At 32.7% G+C, this 19031-nt stretch overlaps 1 protein-coding gene across 3 annotated transcripts in view; it reads right to left on the bottom strand.

Annotated features, from left to right (window-relative positions):
* The window catches only part of LIPI (lipase I), a 67209-nt gene extending 50357 nt beyond the window's left edge, over window positions 1-16852 (bottom strand). For all 3 annotated transcript variants that reach the window (XR_007457214.1, XM_049627995.1, XM_049627996.1), the window contains exon 1: window positions 16723-16852. The gene's annotated coding sequence lies outside the window, so the exon portion shown is untranslated. The remainder of the gene's footprint in view (window positions 1-16722) is intronic.
* Between the last annotated feature and the right edge of the window lie 2179 nt (window positions 16853-19031).

The raw sequence follows: 19031 nt of genomic DNA, 5'->3' as shown, positions 1-19031 counted from the left end.
CAAGTGAACCCAACAGAAGAGCAGTGCTACCTAACCACAAAATCCCCACCTGACTCCACAAGTATGACTAATGCTGCTTTAAGCCAAATGCTACTGAGGGCCTGGGGTTTTGTTTTGTTCCATGGTGTTTGGCTTTACTGTGACATGATATAATTTATTTCATTGGTAATATTAATATCAGGTACAGAAAATAAAAACAAATGTCTTTAAAAGATAATAAAACGTTACACTAGCATACAGTAGAACTCCTAAAAAAAACATTGAACTGAATTATGGTAGATGTTAGGAATAGAAAAATAAAGTTCTATATATCTAAAACTTATCAGAATTCCCAATAATACTGTCATATTTCTCAGCAGAAACTTTGTAGCCCAGAAGGCAGTGAGATGATATATATTTAAAGTGATGAAAGAGAAAAACTTTCAACCTAGAATTCTATATCCAGCAAAACTTCCCTTAAAAAAAATGAGAGCTAAGTTAAGACATCCCTAGACAAACAAAAGCTGAGGGAATTCACTACCATAGACTTGGCTCTACATGAAATAACAATGGGAGCCTTCAAGTTGAAATGAAATGGCATTATACAATAACTTAAAGTCATATGAAAACATAAAGAGCTCTGGAAAGGGCAAATGTATAAACAAATACAAAAAATAGTATTTTTAAATTTTGATTTATAACTCTTTTTATTTTCTACAGAATATAAAAGGCAAATGCATAAATACAATTATAAATTTATGTTAATGGTATGCAATATAAATACAAAATTTGTGCCATCAACAACTGAAATGAGGAAAGCAGAGCTATAAAGGAGTAGTTGTTTATGTAAAAGTTAAGTTTTTTATTGAAGTCTTCATTTTTTTGAAGTTAACTTAGTATCAATTTAAAATAGATTGTCATAACTTTAGGATGTTACAAGCAATCCCTATGATAACCAAAAAGAAAATAATCTATAGAACATATACAAAAGAAAATGAGAAGGGAATCATAATGTGTCACTAAAAAAAAAATTAAATACTAGACAGTAATGGAGGAAATGAAAGACAAAAATGAGCTCTAAGACATATAAAAAACAAATAAGAAAATGGAAAAAAATAAGTGCTTCCTATCAGTAATAACTTTAAATGTAAATGGATTAAACCACTTAATAAAAAGAAATAGATTGAAAGAGTGGATAAAAAACAACATCCAAGTGTATGCTGTCTACAAGAGACTCACTTTAAAGACATTCATAGGTTGAAAGTGTTAGGATGCAAACAAGATATTCAATGCAAAAAGTAACTGAAAGAGAGCAGGGATATGAAGAGATATCTCCACACTCATGTTCACTGCAGCATTATTCACAATAATCAAGACATGGAAACAACCTAAATTTCCTTAAGTGAATGAATGGATTTTAAAAATGTAGTATATATACATAATAGAATTTATTCAACCATAAAAAAGTAAATCCTGTCATTTGGAACAGTAGATAAAACTAGAGGGCATTATGCTAAGAGAAATAAGCCAGACAGAGAAAAACAAATGCTGTATAATATCAACTATAAATGGAATCTAAAAACAAAAACAAAAAACAAAAAAACAATTTCATATTAACAGATAATAAAATGGTGGTTACCAGAGGCTTGGGACTGGTAAATGAGGAGGTACAGTAACTTCCAGTAACAAGATAAATAAGTTCTTAGGATCTAGTGTGCATCAGGTGACTATAGTTAATAATACGATACTGTATATTTGATTATGTAATAATATAATATTGCATACTTGAAAGTTGCTGAGAGTGAATCTAAAGCATTCTCATCATGCACAGAAAAAGTGTTAATTTTGAGAGGTGATGGATGTATTAATTATCTTGATCTTGGTAATCATTCCACAATGTATATGTGTATCAAATCATCACATTGTAAAATTTAAATATACACAATTATATTTGTCAATTATTCCTCAATAAAGTTTGGGATAAGAAAAGAACAGAGATTGGGACATCTATACTTCTACCAGAGAAAATAGACTCTAAGTTAAAAATTCTTACAAGAGATAAAGAAGGACATAATAGAACTAAAACCATAAAACTCTTAGAAGAAAATACAAGAGAAAACCTCAAGACTTTGGGTCTCAAAATTACTTTTTGAGAATTACCAAAAACAGCACAGACAATAAAAGAAAAAAGGATGAAATGTACTTCATCAAAATTAAAAACTTTTGTGCATTGAAGGACATTATAAACAGAGTGAAAAGGCAATCCAGGGAATGGGAGAAAATGTTTAACAATCATATATCTGATAAGGGATTTATATTCAGAATACATAAAGAACTCCCATAATTCAATAACAACAAACAACCAATTAAAAAACTGGCAAAAGATTTGAATGGACATATAGATAAGATATACAAATGGCTAATAAGCACATGAAAAAATGCTCAATCTCACTAATCATTAGAGAAATGCAAATCAAAACCATAATGAGATACCACTTCAATTCCATTAGAATCTGAAGGTAAAAGATGTAGCTACTACCAAGAAACACAAAATAACAATTGTTGGCAAGAATGTGGAAAAATTGGAATGCTGCCCATTGCTGATGGGAATGGAAAATGGTATGGTGGTTCCTTAAAAAATTAAAAATAAAATAACAATATAATCTAGAAACTCCACTTCTGGGTATACACCTAAAAGAACTGAAAGCAGAGACTCAAAGAGATATTTATACCACCATGTTCATAGAAACGTTATTTATAATAACCAAAAGGTGGAAGCAATCCAAGCATCCATCAATAGATCAATGTAAAAACAAAATCTGGTATACACATACAATAAAATATTATTCAGCCTTAAAATGAAAGTAAATTCTGACATGTGCTGTAACACGGAAGAACTCTGAAGACATTATACTAAGTGAAATAAGCCAGTCACAAAAATACAAACACTGCATGATTACATTTACATGAGTACCTAAAGTAGTCAAGATAGAGAGACATAAAACAGAATGGTGGTTGCCAGGGGCTGGGAAGGAGAGGAAAATGGGGAACTATGTTTTTTATAGGTATAGAGTTTCAGTTTGGAAAGATGAAAACATCCCGGTGATGGATAGTGGTAATGGTTGTACAAAATGTGAGTGTACTTAATGCCACTGAACTGTAAAAATTATTAAAATGGCGATTTTTATATGTGTTTTACCACAATTAACACAAAACTTTCTAGAATCCAATTCCTGTCATGAAATATATCAGATTCCATACTTCTCTTACTTCTGTAAACAACTCGAACAGTGGATAAAATGTGTATATGAAACTTTAGACACTGGACAACAAAAAGCACAGAACTGTGATCTCTAAAAGAAAAGAAACAAATTATGTGAACACTATAATCTAGTAGCTTCCTGCCTGGAGATAGTCTCCCTTAGTGCAGAAAGTTTGGACCCAAGGAGAGCATGATGATGTTACCAAGTTGGGGAGAAAGATCAGGGTTTGGGGAGAGTAAAACAACTAGAATTTCTAGATTATATGCTGCAAAAGAAGTGGCTCTACAGAGGCAGAGGCTTGAAATCTGCAGAGGGGTCCCCAAGAATCGGTTGCTGTATACAGACCTATGCATGCATAATGTGAAATTCCACAAAGAGCTGTAAACTGAACAGTTCCAGAGGTCACAATGCTCTGGGAGACAATGAAGCCCTGGCTAGCCAGAGTAGAAAGACCTTAAGGAACATCATGGACATTCAACAGAGACCCTAGAAAGGTCACATTTGGTTTTAAGAGAGCTAAACTAGCTCTAGAGTGAAAGAGACTCATCTTTTCCTCTTTTCATTCTCTCAACTCTACTTGCTTTGATTCAGCTTCATTCTCTGGCAGGCAACAGGCTATATGTCTGTAATATTGAGAGAAAATATTAATGATCTTGAAGTAAGCAAATATTTCTCAGACAAGATTACAGTGAGTGTGAAACATAAACGAAAAAGGTGATAAATTGGACAGTCATAATGAAACATGTCTGTTCCTGAAAAGACACTCATCGTTAAGAATGTGAATATGTAGGCTTGTAATATGTACACCTGAAAATCACCTGTATCCAGAATATGGTGGGGTGGATGGAATCTGAGTGTTTATATACACATATACGTTAAACACACGAACTCAATTTTTCAGAATTGTCAAAATAATTGAAGACACTTAACAAAAGATGGTATAATGGCCTAAGATCCATGCTCAACATCACTAGTCACCAGTAAAATATAAGTTAAATTAAAATAATAATATCACTACACACCCACTAGAAAGGCTAAAATTAAAAAGACGGAGGGGCACCCGGCTGGTTCATCCAACTCCTGATGTCGGCTCAGGTCATGATCTCTCACTTGGAGAGATCAAGCCCCGCATCAGGATTTTCTCTCTCTCCCTCTCTGTCCCTCTCCCACTGGTGCGTAGTTTCTCTCTTTTTCTATCAAAAATAAACTTAAAAAAAAATATGGACAGAACCAAGTATAGGTGAGGATGTAGGGCAACTTGAAGCATCCTTCATTGCTAAGGGAAGTAACAAAATGATATATTTTGGAAAACCATTTAGCAATTTCTCAAAATACTAAGTATATACTTTTATGACCCTAAAAAATCAGTTTCAATTGTTTACCTCTGAGAAATAAAAGCATTTGTCCACAACATGTACAAGCTCATAGACATTTTTTCATAAGGACCCCAAACTGGAAAAAACCTGCATGTCAATAAAAGGAGTATAGATATACAAATTGTGGCGTAATTATACCACGTAATACTACCCAGCAATAAAAAGGAATAAGCTGCCCATACATGCAACAACTTTGATAAGACTCAAAAACATGATGATGAACAAAATATTCCACAAAGAAAAGTACATGTTGTTTAATCCCATTTTTATGAAATTCTCGAAAAGGGATATTTAATCTAGAGTATCAGAAAGCAGGTCAGATTTGTTTAAAACCAGACAAGGAGAGGGGGTTACTTGCAAAGAGCTAACTTTTGGTAACTCAATAAATATTTTATTTTTTGATAAGACTGTTACATGCCATGTAAAATGTGGTGCACATATTTTTAAAAACTCATCAAAGTAACTCTTAAATGAGTACATTTTAGCATATATAAGTTATACCTCAATAAAGTTAAAAAAAATTATAGTAAAGTTCTAATTTTTTTACAAAACAGAGAAAAACATAAAGCTTAATCATTTTTAGAAGCTAGAATATCTCTAATATCAAGCATAACAAAAATAGGGCAAATATCCACATAGATAGATACAGGAGCTATAAATTACTACAACTCATGTAACAATTAAAGGCAAAATTCCCAAATAACACACTCACAAGCATACACAGTCCATAGCACAGTCCACAGCATAAAACTAGAACAAGAGTTAATACTATATTATATAAATTAAAAATAGAAGTATATTTTATTAAAATGACAAAATATTACCTATTACATGCCAATAACGATTGTCGTATTAGTGATGAAACATTAGTGACATTATTTCCATTAAAATTAAAAAAATATAAAACATCTGCTGTCATACATTCTTCTGTCTAACTCAGCAACAATATAAGAAAAAGAACCAAACTCAACACCTGAAAGACAAATAATCCAGTGAAGAAATGGGCAGAAAACATGAATAGACACTTTTCCAAAGAAGACACCCAGATGGCCAACAGACACATGAAAAGATGCTCAACGTCACTCATCAGGGAAATACAAATCAAAGCCACACTGAGATACCACCTCACACAGCTCAGTGGCTAAAATGAACAAATCAGGAAACTACAGATGCTGGTGAGAAGGTGGATGAAAGGAAACCCTCTTGCACTGTTGGTGGGAATGCAAACTGGTGCAGCTGCTCTGGAAAACAGTGTAGAGGTTCCTCAAAAAATTAAAAATAGAACTACCCTATGATAGCTAGTAGCTAGAGTCAAACCACATGAGACCCTTAAATACAGAGAACAAACTGATGGTTGACGGGGAGGGGCAGAGAGGGGACATGGGTGATGGACACTGAGGAGGGTGCTTGTTGAAATAAACACTGGGTGTTGTATATAAGCCAATTTTACAATGAACTATTTTTAAAAAATTCAAAAAATAAAATAAAAAAATTCAAGGCCCCCCAGCAAAAAATATATATAAGAAAAGAAATATAATCATTGGGTACAGACATAACTTGCTTAATGTGATATATTCTATTAAAAATATGAAAACAGAAACTCAAAAAATTAATCCAAGGGGAAGTTTTAATATACACATATAAAAGAGGCACCTGGGTGGCTCAGCTGGTTAAGCCTCTGACATTGGCTCAGGTCATGATATCACAGTTCATGGGTTCAAGCCCTGTTTCAGGCTCTGTGCTGACAGATCAGAGCCTGGAGCCTGCTTCATATTCTGTGTCACCTCTCTCTCTGCCCCTCTCCTGCTCACTCTGTGTGTGTCTTTCTCTCTCAAAAAATAAATAAAACTAAATGGGCACCTGGGTGGCTCAGTTGATTAAGCCTCTGACTCTTGGTTTCAGCTCAGGTCATAATTTTGTGGTTTGCAAAATCAAGCCCCACACTGGGCTCTGTGCTGACAGTTCAGAGCCTGCATGGGATTCTCTCTCTCCCTCTGTCTCTGCCCCTCCCCCCGCTTACTCTCTGTCTCTCTCTCAAAAATAAATAATCTTGAAAATTTTTTAAATAAATATTAAAAAATAGATATATAAATATATAAAAATCATTAGCCTTGGCTCATATTAGCAATAGTCAATATAAAATATAATAAAATTATTAAAACCCACAAAAATATAAATATTAATAATATTGCTGCAAATATATTTTATATTTACAGTTCTCCAGCTTTTCTTTTTCAAAATTTCCCCCACAGTAAGTGAATTTTTGGAGCTAACCATAAAGATATGCTCTCCCTTCATCCTAGACCAATTTGAATACCCAATCAACCTAGACCCAAGATTAGACCACAGGGGAATGTAAAATCCAAACGGGTCCATTCAGGACCCTTTGGGGTGGGTGGATATAGACCATGGGAGAGAAAGTGGCTTTCTTTCCAGATTTCAAGCTATAAGGAAATAAATCCTGAAGCTACAGACGGTAATCTTTTTTTTTTTTTTTCAGTACTTGGATCCAGTGGTATTTAATGCAAAACTTTTCAGTTATATGACATAATAAGTTCCATATACATATATATATATATGTATATATGTATATATATATATATATGTATATATGTGTATTACTTAACCATCAAAAAGAATGAAATATTGCCATTTGCAACAACGTGGATAGAGCCAGAATGTATTATGCTAAGTGAAATAAGTCAATCAGAGAAAGACAAATCCATATGATTTCACTAACATGTGGAATTTAAGACACAAAACAGATGAACATATGGGAAGTTGTGGGGGTGGAGAGAGAGGGAAACATACCGCAAGAGACTCTTAACAATAGAGAAAAAAACTGAGGGTTGACAGAGGGAGGTGGGTGGGAGATGGGCCAGATGGGTAATGGGTACTAAGGAGGGCACTTGTTGGGATGGGCACTGGGCGTTGTATGTAAGTGCCGAATCACTGAACTCTACAACTGAACCCAATATTGCATTACATGTTAACTAAACAAAATTTAAATATAAATAAATAAATAAATAAATAAATAAATAAATAAATAAAGTTCCTTCTTTCCTTAGCTAGTTTGAACCAGGTTCCTATGATTTGCAAGTTAACTAGCCCTTTGAAAAGAGGAGAAGAAAGAAGAGAGAAAGGATGAAGAAAAGAAGGAGGAAAAAGAGAAAAAAAAAGAAGACCAGAAGGGAAAGAGAAATATACAGTGCCCCTAAAAGAAAAACAAAGCTTAAAAATATTACAAAGGAACGTAAAAGATTTGAATAAACACTGAGATATACCATGATCCAGAATGGAAGATCTATTATCACAAAATCAATTCTACTCATATTAAATTTATATGTGTAATATGATTCTGAATTAAGGTCTCAATGAGATGTTTCCAGGGAGGGGATAAATGCTCAAGGAAAATGAATGATATTTTAAAGATAATAAATGGGCATGATTAAAATTATGTTTATATTATAAACTAATTAAAAAGAGGCCCAGAAACTGCATCAAGAATTGATATACAGGTTAATGAAACTGAATGGGAACACCCAGAAATAAACTATATTACCCATAATAATTATGGCAATCCATGGTCAAAGATAATGGATTTTTAAATAAACAATGACAAGGATAATTGATGTTAGTCCTATTTAAAAATGCCATGTAAAAATTAAATTATATGACCTAGAAAAATATAGTTAATATGTACATGACCTCAGTTTGAGGAATGACTTTTTAGCATAAAAACAAAAGAAACTATAAAGTAGGAGACTAATAGGTTTCACAGCACATAAATTTAAAACTTCTGTACATAAAAACTATATACCAGCCAAAAGACAAAATATATAAGCTAGGGAAATATTTTCAATGTAAGGTAGGAAAGGAATTGATATGCTTACAAGTAAGTATAAATGAAGAAAAAGAATACCCACCTGAATACCAAGTGAAAGATATAAACAAATATTTTATAAAATAAAATATGAAAATGGCTCATAGAGTTATCAAAATGTACTTAATCTTCTTAAAAATCAAATAAAAATTACAATATTTTCTTATCATATTTTTATTATACCCATTAATAACATCAATTTATATCACAGGATTTTTAACAGTGAATATTTGAGAATCAACTAAATGCACAGAAATGAGAGACTAGAAAAATAAATTAATGGTGTATCCATATGATGGGGACTGTAAGCAGCAACCAAAAAATTTATATAATCCATATATATGTGTGTGTTAATATACAGTTGTAAGTTTTATCTGTTATATATATATATATATATATATATATATTATACTAAAAACATACACATTTGTGCACACATACATATTTATTATAATAGAACTGATAGGAAATAAAACAACTTAGTTATTGTCAATATTGGAGTCGTTTTTTCTGTATTTTTATGTGTGTTTTCTATTTTTTGTACTTCACCATTTTCTAAATGTTCTAGATCTAAAATATGCATTTATTTTACACTAATGAAAAATGATTTAAATAGGCTTCAATTAATTGATAATGACAATAGCAAAAATAAGTTAACAGCAAAAGGATGAATATATCAAGAACAGAAAGGCAAGTATCATTTTTTTAAATCCTGTTTGAAAAATTAACAAATTGAGGGTCTAGAGAATACAGTAAGTAATTCTATTGTGGTAAGAAATTCAGTAGCAGGGGCACAGTATCAGATTCCATTGCCAAATATGTAGGGAGATGATGACTCTAGTAATCTCAACAGAGGTACACTGAGAAAGAATTCTGAAAATCTTCTGAGACTTCAATTCTAGAAGCAGTAAAATTGTTAAAAAATATCAAAGACATATGGTGGAATTAGGATAATCATTCTAAGTTGTTCAGTTGTATCTCTGAAATATATTTCCATTACAGTGACAATGGCTGTGATGAAGACAAGGGGATCAAAATGGACAGAGTCCAGAAACATGGACAGTGCCCTGGACATGGGCAGCTGAGACCCAAGTGCCTCTAGCCTCCTCAAATATCTCTTGTGACTCTGAGTAAATCTTCTCATCTCTGAGTCTTGGTTTCTTTAAATGCAAGGAGTTGAAGCAAATGCTCCCTATGACTTGTATTATTCTAACATTCTTTGATTCCAAACCCATATTCATACTCAGTAAGCTGCTAAGACCAGTTAGTCTGCCTTGCAACTTTCAGTGTTGACCAAGCCAATAACAGAGGAGCCTCAAAACCCAGCCAAAGAAAGCCAACAATCCCAACACATTCTGGAAAGGTCTACTGCTACTTCCTTTGATAATCCTCTGATATCCCACACTCACCCTAAAAAGACTCCATGAAAACCTCTTTTCTCTTTTCCCCATTTCTGAAAACAAAACATATTTGTTAACACCTATAAACAAAACCATCAATGATAGTAATAATGGCTAATGGTTATTTAGCACTCACTCTGTGTTGGGCACTGTGGTGCTTTTGTATTTGCTATCCTTTCCCTCATTTTATATATGAAGAAAGGTCACACAATTAGAAGCAACAGAACATTTATGAGTGATATCTGAAAAGCATAACCATATTCACAGCACAAGTTACTATGTAAACAGTTGAGCAACATAAGTTCACTAGCTTAATTATACTCATGTGTAATAAAAAGAATGAAGACCTTTGGGGGCTAGCAAAATATCAGGTACCAAACAGTAGACTGACTTTATAGCTACAAAATCAGAGATTTTTATGGTCATAGAGCCAGTTAAGACACAAAACTGTAGGTAGAACTGTAATATCTCGGAAGGCTAGAGGCAGAAAGCAAAATTAAAGGCAAAAGTATCCTTAATTTTCTGATTCTGAAGCAATCAAAGCACATTTAGAAAATGTACACTTATTTAACAAGTCATAAGTAGTCCAGATATTCAATCCACAACTCTTCCAACTGTGCAAATGTTTGGAAAGTCGTTAAAAATGAAGCTGACTACACACACAAAAAATAAACTTGATGTCTGATAGGTCTTGAGGCCAAGAATTCTCAAGCATGGTTTTAAAAATGGGTGTAAAAAATGACTGGGAACATTTGTTCAAAGTGTAGTTTCCTGGTCCCATCCCCAGAGATTCTGGTTTGGTAGGTAAATCTGCATTTTAAAATGCATAACCCAGGGGATTCCGATATAGGTAGTCCATACAAGTCTACCACAACTGTGTACAGGTAGATATAACATGAAGACTTATACCTGGAAGTTAATCTGAGACAATTACAGAGAAAGGGTACAGGGGAAGAAAACACCAGATTATTCTAACCTAATTTATAACTGACCAAATCATACTTTATCTCCTTTGAGCTTTTCAATGCAGTGAGACAGTATTATAACTTTTACTTCCATTTAAAAATGAGGAAACTGAGGTTCACAGGAGCTAAGTGATTTGTCTGGGATTATAAGCTGCCAGGACTTGAATCTGGGTCTTTTAATTGCAAATTCCATGTTCTTGCATGTTCCCCTTATTTTAAAGACACTTTGGTACAATAAATTGTACCAATAAATTTGGTACAATAAGTTGCTTGTAGTCATCTGATTTTAGCAGATCAGTGGAAATGAATTACTAGTCATATCAGATTTTTAAATACAAATTATACAAATTTACATAAATTGTACAAAATTTTTATACAAATATATAAATTTTTATACAATTACATAATGATGAATTTATTGAGTCCATGAGCTTAGAATGCCATGAGTTTCAGAAAGACCACTGCCCTACAAACAGCCCACTAAATAAAGTTCTACAAATATCTATACTCTCACTACTCAAAGTGCAGTCCCATATACCCACAGGCATCATCTGGGAGTTTATGAGAACTGCAGAATCTTGGACTTCACTTCCTGCCTATGGGATAAGAATTTGTATTTTAAACAAGACTCCCAGGTGTTTTGTATTACATATATGATAAGTGCTATCTATCATCTTAGAAAAGTGACTCCATTTTTCTGAATTTCACTTTCCTCAACTGTAAAATGAGAAAGAAGAATTTTTTTTTTAAGTTTCTTTCTTATTTATCTTGAGAAAGAGTGAGAATGAGCAGGAAAGAAGCAGAGAGAGAGACAGAGAGAGAGAGAGAGAGAGAGAGACAGAGAGAGAACATCAAGCAGGCTCCATGCTAACAGCATGGAACCTGATGCAGCGCTAGAACCTACAAACCGTGAGATCATGACCTGAGCTGAAATCAAGAGTCAGGTGCTTACCTGACTTAGCCCCCTATGAACCCCTAATTTATCTTTAATATCTCTTCCAGATTACCGGAACAAGAGAATTGGCAAACTATGGTCAGAAGGCTAAATCCGGCTGGCAAGATAAGGCAGGTTTTTACATTTTTAAATGGTTGAAAAAAATTAAAATAATATTTTGTGACACGTGAAAATTACAATAAATTCAAATGTTAGAGTCTATAATAAATTTTATTAGAACACAACCATACTCATTAATTTACAAATTATCTACGGCAGTTTTCACATTATGATGACAGAGCTGAATAGATGCAGCAGAAATCATATGGCCCTCAAAGCCTTAAATATTGATCAACCGGCCCTTTACAGAAACATTTGCTGCCCCTTGCTATGATAACAGCAGCAACTACAACTACTGTTTAAGCACTTATATGAGCAAAAAACTGTAACAAGAATATATATTCATATAATTTGAATATATATGCATACCGCTACATATCTGTACAGTTTGTTCAGCTATCTCTTCATTCCCATTTTTCCCATTAAAAATTTTTTTAAAACATTTGACTAATCTCAGTTTTTCAGAATGTTTTTCCTTTGTTGAAGGCAGATATAACCATATAATGATTTTCATGTTGAGGAGTGTGAGGATTGAGGAGATGCTAAGAGACATCTATAAGAATCTCTAGCAGAGAAAGGAGGAGAATGTACGGTTTAAATAAAACATACTTACATGAAAGTAATTACTGAAAATTCAACAAAATTCCCTAGGCATGTGGGATTTCGAGGAAAATGACAGAGAGCACAAGAGTTTGCATGGGTTACAAATGATTTTGAGAACAGATGAATTCTTTACCTTATTTTCTATTTACTGTTATTAATATCTAAAAGGTCTTCTGTTCTATTTCAGTCAACAGAGACAGAAACATACTTAGTAATTATATCTGAGGGTTCCCAATTGAAAAATTAGGTAATTCCTAACTACTAATCAAAACAATAATCTTAGAAAGTCTGCCACATGAGGTTGGAGTAGAAACTATGATACTAAGATAATGCCAACTCTAAATGACATAAAAGTTAGGGGCTTAGACTTCAAATTTCTCTGACTTCCAATTTAAGGTGGCACTATCATGCATTACACAAATATAAAATGCCTACCAAGAAAAATCTAAATGAGAAAAAATATAATAAACTGTATATTAACACCATTTAGATTCTGCATTTGAATATAAAACTCAACATTTCTAGAATTTATGATAAACTCAAATATCTAATTGAAAAGAAACAAGAAATAATTTGAATTTCTAGGTGATATTTTAAGGTTATTCAAGTATGCATTCAATAATTTTTTAAAAGAAAATTTAAAACAAAATTATCTGCCTTTGCAAGGGACCAAAATCTATATGCATCATGAATTTTAAATTTATAACATTATCATAAAGTAGAACAAGTACTTCTACTTTATTACCAGAAAGAAATAAATTATATTACTAACATTAGTAAACTTTATTACCATAAATCTGTAAAACAGGAGAATAAAGTTCTACTTTATTACTATAAACTAATTTTGGTTTTAGTCACACTTGAGCATAACAGGACAAAAAAAAAGTTGTAGTATACGTTTACTTGTTAGTTTTGCAATTGACAATTTACCTATGTAAACATTTTCCTCAAAAGTAAGATTATTTGAGCATTCAAATTGAAATAAGATGTTTATCAAGTCATGATTTTCAAATATTGATTTAATTTCTCTATTACTGAATTATTCTGTCTCTTGAATATTTGTTCTCTATTTACACCTTCTTATAAAAGGTTTTCTAGTTATTAACTGGAAATTAAGTAAAATACAGAATATAAAATTTACCAAACACACACACACACACACACACACACGCAAACTTTATTCATAATTAACCATTTGATATAGTTAGTATTCACAATCATACTATTTCCTTTCATACCATGATGTCACAGAATTTTTTATCCCAGAATCAAAATACTATACTCATTATTTGACACACAATTTGGTAAGATAAATCAAATTATTAAGTTCTTACCAGATCTTGCCCAGCACATCAAACAAAGAAAAATGTATACTCTCATTTGGAATCCAGTAAAAGTAAAAGCAGCTCTGAGATTCAACACAAAAGAAATTCTGAAATTCATTAAGATGTCTCTTTTGTAAGATTGTCAGAGTCTGGTAGGTTTTATCATAAAAGATCCCTGATCTTTTGCTCCTCCCTGTTTGTTGAAAAGGTAAGGTAGGTTGTTTTTTTTTTTTTTTTTTTCCCTCTCATCTGGCTTGTGGTTGTAAGAGGATTTTTAAGTCAAAACTCTGTAATAAGTCACAAACAGCTGCCCAAGTTGAATTGAAGGGAAAGAAAAAGCTAATTATATCTTTCCTTATTCCTCTTAACCTCAGAATTTCAGAAGCGGTCAGGAAGAATATGTTTATTGAAAGCCTAGAACAAATGTGATGTTAGAAAATGCTAGAAATGGAAAAAGTCAGAAAACGTTGTGGTTTATGTTCATTTTGATTACAAACCAAGCTGTCTTCATATACCATAAAATCAATAATAAAATCCATATCCATCAAGCTGTCAGATATAAAATATGACCTTTTCATGTTTATATCATTTTGCAACCCAAATTCAGTGGCTATTTTAAAATTCAAAATGCTAGCTTGTCTCTTGAGTTCTACAATTGGAAAATCAAAAAAACGTATTTTTGTTTTTAATATAACATTTTTTTAAAATTATTATAGGTTTCTTTTCGCATGTTTATTTTTCTCCTTATTTTCCTTCCAGTAATAGACTTTAGTAGGTCAGGAAAATAGAGAACAATTTTCAGTACATGCATTATCAGTTCAAAACTTAAATTTGTTTTTTGTAAATTCAAGTTTCTATAAATTTGCAAAGATACTTTAAGAACAGTATCAGCAGAAACTAATCTGAAATCTAGGGAAATATTTCAAAGAATCCACAAACAAAATGAGATATTCATTTAAAAACTGTGAAAAATGTAAAAATCATGATTTTCAATTGTTTGATCTCTAGGGGGTTTATGTGAAACTTCATTTTTAGAAGGGGGCCATTACTATAATTTGACTGGAGACCACCAAATAACCTATGTCCTTTAATATCACTTAGCTGTAACAACTGTACTTCTCTAACAAAAATATAAATAAACCACATCTCTTCAAAATGTGGGAAAAAATGTAATGCAATTGTACATGTTAAAAGAGATTATTAACAAGTTTATACTTAAATTAAAAGATAAACCCTTCCTATTTAACATATACTTCTTCTTTTATTTTGTGCTTTTGATGTGACACTGTAATATGAATCTTATACATTATTTTCATCATTGTCATTCTAAAGAGCTTATACTGAAAATCTCAACTTGGGGGCGCCTGGGTGGCTTGGTTGGTTAAGCGTCTGACTTTGGCTCAGGTCATGATCTCACAGTCCATGAGTTCGAGCCCCGTGTCGGCTCTGTGCTGACAGCTCAGAGCCTGGAGCCTGTTTCAGATTCTGTGTCTCCCTCTCTCTCTGCCCCTCCCCTGTTCATGCTCTGTCTCTTTCTGTCTCAAAAATAAATAAAAACGTTAAAAAGAAAATTAAAAAAAAAAGAAAATCTCAACTTGGCATTTAAGACAGTACAATACATAGCAGTAACAAAATATAAAAATTATACTGTTTTCATATTTTTTACTTACTGTCAATAGCGATAAAACAGATGAATGTCCATTGCATTAAATAGCATAATACTGAGGAGTAACAAAATATTATATAAAATGTCTATAATTTAGTAAGACGATATTTCTGTGCTTTTTTTAGTCCTCCTGAGAAATAAAAAATGATTTTAAGCTTACAGACATGGATACATTATTAATAATACTATAAAGGTAATAATGAGGATGATGAGGATGAAGATATAAAATTGATTGAGCTCTGTGTACCAGGCAGGCTTCCAGGCAGTTTATAGGTAATTATAATAGGTAGCTGAGTAGTGTATATTGAGATGGGGTAGTCATTGTTTATCAGAATATATTTTGGCACAATCTTTTGTATAATTTAGCAATATGTGTCAAAATGTTTAATGGTTATTACCCTTTGATTCAGCAATTAAACATCCAAGATATTTTCCTACATAAATTTTTTACTAACGTATGTGCACAAAGGCATATGAGCAAGGATGTTAATATCAGTATTTTTTTTAATGGCAAAAAACAATGGAAACAATGTAAATGTCTAATGGGGGGGATTAATCTAATTGGATACATACGGTGGATTAAAACTAATGATGTGTATAAATCACTATTTATTGGTAAAGAAAGTCTCCGTTACATAGCACAAAGGGAGAAAAGGCAAGCTACAAACAGTATGTATAGTAAGATTTATTTTCCTAAAATGTTTTTTGTATATATGTATATGTATATGTATATGCACATGTATATTTCAAACTAAGGAAGGTTTTCCTCCAAAATGTTTATGTCTGCATGGTAGACTTATTGATGATTTTTACTTTCTTATTTATTTCTTTAAACATTAAAAATATTTCTTTACAATAAGTATCTAATACAAGTAAAACAAACAAAAATCTTGGGACAGATACAGTTAAGAAAATCAGAATAAATAAAAAATGAAGGTAGGAAAAAAGTGAAGTCAAAAGTGAGGTCAATTTTAGAAAAAGCATCCACTAACTAGAGTCCCTTAATACTAATTTATCAAGTTTCTCCTTTCATTCATTCATTTATCCAACTTTTATTACGCATCTACTAATTTCCAGGTATAATGTAGTTGTCGAACATACAAAGTAGAGACATTTATTTATTCAAACTGTACTATATCAACAATTATTTATGATATATCCACAGATATGTCAGGGATTGTCCTAAGTACTGAAATATATTTATTTACCTTATAGCAATTCACAGTGAGGAGGGCTTGAAAAAGGCGTATCTATGAAACTATGGCACCACACAGCAGGACCGCCAGCTAATCTAGAGTGCAGACTTCAGGGAAGACCTTCAGGACATGCTGCCTGGGCTGAACTGCCAATGAGAGTAAGAGTCAGTTGGGCAAAGAAGGGAAGAAAGAAGCTCTAGTTTTAGCTAGATAGGTAAATAGATACACTTACTTATTTATATACATAGCTTATAGTTTTACATATATTATTATATGTAAACGTTTTCATTTTTGAATACATAAAGTTAGGGGTATAAAACATCCTGATAGGAGTTAAGAAAGGCTAATTCTTTATAGTGTACCATGCACTTAACACATTAAAACTTATATTTGGCTAATGGTCCAGGAAATGCTGAGAATAAAGTGAATTATATTTGGGGGTACCAGTTGAGTGTCCCACTTTGGCTTAGGTCATGAACTCACTTTCTCTCCCTCTCCCACTACCCTCTTCCACTTGTATTCGCGCTCTCTCTCTCGCTCTCTCCCTCTCTCAAAAAAAAAAAAAATTAAACCAAGCAAAATCAAAAAGTGAAGTTTTTAAAATCCATTAAGAAGGTGGCTTTTTGAGGCAACTGGGTGGGTCAGTTGGTTAAGCAGCTGACTCTTGGTTTTGGCTCAGGTCATGATATCATGGTTCATGGGTTTGGGCTCTGAGTCAGGCTAGCTGCTGTCAGCAGAGCCCACTTCAGATCCTGGGTCCCCCTTGCTCTCTGCCCCTCCCCCGCGCTCACTCTCTTTCTCTCTCTCAAAAATAAGTAAACATTAAAAATAAGTGAATTATTTTTTAGCTACTGCTAGGTTTATTACTACGTGTTCATTCAACAGAAGCTAGGAAATATACAGTAAGCTTACGTTAGAAAAATGATATATATTAAGGTCAAATTCTGAACAGTTAACTGCACGAGCTTTCAAAGCTCATAACATTAATTTTTTTAATGCTTATATATTTTGAGAAAGAGAGAGCACACCCATACAAGCAAGCAGGGGAGGGGCAGAGGGAAAGGGGGAGAGAGAGAGAGAGAGAGAGAGAGAGAGAGAAGCCGGAGCCTATGATATGGGGCTCAATCATGACCTGAGCAGAAATCAGGAGTCAGACACTTAACCAACTGAGCCACCCAGGCACCCCAGAGCTTATAACAGTAAAAAAAGTACCATAGAAATACAAGCACCATAAACTTAGTCCTGCCAAAAGAAAAGAGGATTGATAAGAACATGAAAATCATACACATTTCTAAAAAAAGAAAAAAAAACTATGATGCAAACCTCAAAACTATGATGCAAACCTCAATATAGCAAGACAACATGATTATCAACTATTTGTAAATATAGCTAAAGTTTTGTATCATTCACAATCATATACATGGGCACTGCAAATTTTACAATGAAACCTGAAGATACAGCTCCCAGATCAGTGTGACTGAGAGGAAACAAAAAATATGTTCATTTGGATAAGATTTATGAGATAAATGAATTTTAAAATTCAACAGAATTATACATAATAGAAATCTTCGGGTGTCCATTTATTTGATCAACACATATTTGTTATATAACTACAATGTGCTAGTTTCTTTAACCCCTTCCTACCCTACCACAATAATGTTGATGGCAGAGGAAAGGAAAAACAGAGACAAGACCTGTATACTTATGATATATCAACAGAAGGTGACTGTTGAAGTTACTGACACATTATGTTGTATTTATTTGTATAGGAAGAAGTCTGTCTCTCTCATGCTGAAAGCTCTAGGACAGATCTTTACACTTAATCTTTGTTTTCCAAGGATTAAAGACAGAGGCAGGCACATAGTAAGCATTCAGAAAATATTAAATGAAGTACTGTAATTACATTAGCTCAATACATTCCTTAAGAAATAGAATTTGAATTCCTAAAAGTGAAATTACTTATGTAAAATCATGAAATTAAATAATGTCACAGTTCAATTAGAAATCAGGTTTCCAAAGATGTGTTCCTTTTCATTAGAAACGAAGGGCATTTTTGTCCACCAACTAAGTAAATGCGTGCAATGCAAAATGAATTATCACCACTCCTAACTAAAGGCCAAATGATGTCCTGATTACTTGTTTATTTACAGGATAATTTCAGGGTCTTTTGGAGACATGGATTCTTCAGAAAGGAAACCAAGTTAATAGTTGTCAGTTGATTTATTAATCTATTGACATTCTGAGTAGGTTTTCTTCCCCCTTTAATTACCTTTCTTCTTCTTCTTCTTCTTCTTCTTCTTCTTCTTCTTCTTCTTCTTCTT

The sequence above is a fragment of the Panthera uncia genome, chromosome C2, assembly GCF_023721935.1.
Source record: "Panthera uncia isolate 11264 chromosome C2, Puncia_PCG_1.0, whole genome shotgun sequence".
Taxonomy (NCBI): Eukaryota; Metazoa; Chordata; class Mammalia; order Carnivora; family Felidae; genus Panthera; species Panthera uncia.
Note: the sequence above shows the minus strand (reverse complement) of the source record. Positions and strands in the feature narration are given on the sequence as shown.